The following is a 3,338-nucleotide window of genomic DNA, read 5'->3' as shown; positions in this document are numbered from 1 at the left end:
AAATATATTATTATATACTGTACATGCCCAGTTAACTGTTCCCTGAGATGTCTTCCTATATTAAACAGCATCAGGGAGCAGTGAAATTACTGTTCCCTGATAGCATATAGGCCTATCGTACCCACAAATTATAGATTTCTTGTATACTAATGAGCTAATTATTTCAATGATCAGAATTTTATTAAAATGCATTTTGTCTATAAAACTTTACAATTTTGTGTATATAAAAAATCAATACCATTGTATACGGGGAGAAAGAAGAATACTGTATACAGAGAGAAAGAAGAATAGCAAAGAGATTCGGAGCGGCTCTAAATTCTTCTTTTACATTATATGTACAATAATTAATTAATTAATTAATATAATATTAACAAAACATTTACAAGAATAATTCATTTTATATTATTAAGTACAAAAAAAAAACATATAAACCAATTTCTTAAACCAATAATTATTGCTTTGAATTTTATATCAATTGAAAATGTAATATTACTTCTATGTAAACATAGTAGGCCTATCCCTTATATTAATAAGATTAACAATTTTCAACCTTGTAATCATTTTTGTGTAGCCTGACTTAGTTTCAACCTTAGCCACGCTTGCAAGGCTTATTTTGTGAGTTATTAACAACATTTTTTTCTCAGAAACAGTTACGATCTCGACCAAGCTTGATGATTTTAAATTACTTTTTACTTATAAACTAATGATGATAATAATAATAATAATAATAATATGATGATGATGATGATAATGGTTCAAGTTTACTTCAACGTTGCTGATGAAAACAACAATGTTAATGTAAATGTCATATGATTTGTAACAGAGAATAAAATACATTGATTTATAATCTACCACATGAATATGCAGTAGACTAGATGCAATAAAAATGTTAAACGGATGTTGGTGTCTCCCACCCATTTTAAAATGAGTTGATAAAATGCTTATTAATACTGCATGTCGTTTATATTCTAATACGCTCTATATGCTGCATAAGCCAATAACATTGCCAACGCTTGCTCACGTGTGCACCCTCACCCCCAGGCGCAACCACATCACCCCAATCCTGAAAAAAAAAAAAACTGGCTACCTACTCGGCATCGTATTATAAATCCTTTTATTGTGTTTTAAGGCTCTTCGATTCCAACAACCCTCTTATCTCTCTGACATTCTAAAATCACATGGTTAACGAATCTTTGTGCCTCTTTTCTGTGGAACGACTTAATATTGTCTATCAAAATCTCACCCTTTTTGGATTCATTTTAAATAAATTTAAAAAACTCATCTATTTCAAACTATCTAGTCTAATCTGTTTCCACGTACAAATTGTTTTTTTTTAACGTTTTATTTACTACTCTACTACTAATGTATCTTTATTGTAATATAGTAAATCACTCTACATTGTGCCATTATAATGCCAATCTATTTTATAATGTACAATATGTACATAGACCAAGTCATTTTTGATGAATAACGGACGGAATTTATAAGGCTAATTCTCATTATTGAGAACAAAATCTAGGGTAACAGGATTCAAAGTATAAACAAATTGTAGGCTACAGCCTGCTCTTGTGTTCTAATGGCTTACTTTTTTTTCTTCTTAATCATACTGTTTAGACTTTTTTTTGTTCGTTTGTTTTGAAGGAAATTGAGTGGTAACAAAGTAACTGATCTGAAACATGGTGTATTCAATGGTTTGAAAAGTCTTGAAGAGCTGTAAGTGACAATATTCTAATATCTCTAATAATCTGTTCTTGAACATTAATTATTGTATGTGTCTGATTAACCAGTGTAGGATTTGTTTTTATATATCAATCGATTGCAAACCACTCTCTAAATTCACGTATTAACGGTAATACACCACTCGCGTTATCGATCACAAGCACATTATATTAATTACAAAATTAATAATTGAGTACACATCGTGATTGCTAACATGACGAGTATTGACTACAGATTATGAAAACATACCGATTGTCAGTTTCATGACAATTGATTCCATTCCAAGAATGTATTAGCTGTGCTATAAATAATTAATATTAATCATTTTACACCACTAAACGTTTTCACAAATTACCTATTTTACATAAAATATTGATCAAAAAAAAATGTATATGCATCCCCAGGTAGCAAGGAAACATGGGCCCCATATGGGAAACGCATGGGCCAAAATGTGGGCCCCCTAAAGTTTGGCCTATACGGGAATGAGCTGCCTGTGCACCCTAAATCCTTAAGGGTCCCTTAATGTTTGGCCCAAATGCAAATGTGGGCCCTTTAAAGAATGTATTTGGGTCCCTTAAGGTTTGAATTATGGGTTCATTTGGGACCCATATGGGTTTGTCCAAGTTAATTCATGAGCCCATTGTGGTCTCTATCTGGGTTTTTAAGGGGTTGAATCGGGGTTGAAATGTAAGGGGACCCTATAAATTGGCCCATATGGGAAAGAGCTGCCTGTGCACCCTAAATCCATATGGGCCCCATAAAGTTGTCCCAAATTAATTTATGGGCCCTTTAACGAATATATTTGGGCCCCTTAGGTTGGGGCCACTATAAATTGGCCCATACGGGAATGAGCTGCTTGTGCACCCAAAATCCATAAGGGTCCCATAAAGTCTATGGGCCCGTTAAAGGATATAATTGGGCCCCTTATGTTTACATTATGGTTTTATTTGGGACCCATGTGGGTTTTGTCCAAAACAATTTACGGGCCCATGCTGGGCTATATCTGATTTATTTCAGGGCTGAATAGGAATTGAAATGTAAGTGGGCCACTAAAATTTGTTGGGTACTGTATTGTGTTATTCATAACTGGTCCAAGTTCTAAATGGTCTTTAGCTGGTCGCTTGTTGGCATTAAATTTTTTCGGAGTTCCACAATTGCTGAAAGATAAAAAAAAAAACGAATTCTTTAAAACTGAGCTGAGCGAAATATGCATTTTGGCATTTCAAAAATGCATTTCATAGTCCTTGGCATTTCGAAAAAAGGTGATTGAAAACTCATGATATACAGGTCCAAAAAAAAATCAAGGGCAGGGGAAAATTGTTTTCTGTCAATTAAAATATGCAAAATGCTATTTTTTTTTAAATTGTCTTAATGAAGTCAAAGGCAAAGAATGAATTAGTAAATGTACAGCACATAAAACATTCCTACTCAAATTTAAAATCTATTATTTCCCTTCAAAATCAAAGATATTAAAATAAGAGTACGATATGCATAATGTACTGTAGCTAAGATAATAGACTAGCAGTTTTTTATTTTATCAAAAGTGAATTATCAGTTCCAATCCTGTTTCTTATTTTTTGTTTAGTTTTCAAAACAGCTTCAAATTAAATGTTGTGCAG

The 3,338-nt window shown here is 32.5% G+C and overlaps 1 long non-coding RNA gene across 1 annotated transcript in view; it reads left to right on the top strand.

Moving 5' to 3' along the window:
* LOC117122362 overlaps nucleotides 1-1,925 on the top strand; it is a 7,647-nt gene extending 5,722 nt beyond the window's left edge. Inside the window, exon 3 of the long non-coding RNA XR_004447705.1 lies at nucleotides 1,642-1,925. This is a non-coding gene — a long non-coding RNA (uncharacterized LOC117122362). The remainder of the gene's footprint in view (nucleotides 1-1,641) is intronic.
* The last annotated feature ends 1,413 nt before the right edge of the window (nucleotides 1,926-3,338 follow it).

Source organism: Anneissia japonica, unplaced genomic scaffold, assembly GCF_011630105.1.
Source record: "Anneissia japonica isolate Jap-2015-1 unplaced genomic scaffold, ASM1163010v1 scaffold287635_len88462_cov110, whole genome shotgun sequence".
NCBI classification, from domain to species: Eukaryota; Metazoa; Echinodermata; class Crinoidea; order Comatulida; family Comatulidae; genus Anneissia; species Anneissia japonica.
This window is presented reverse-complemented; position numbering and strand designations above follow the sequence as displayed.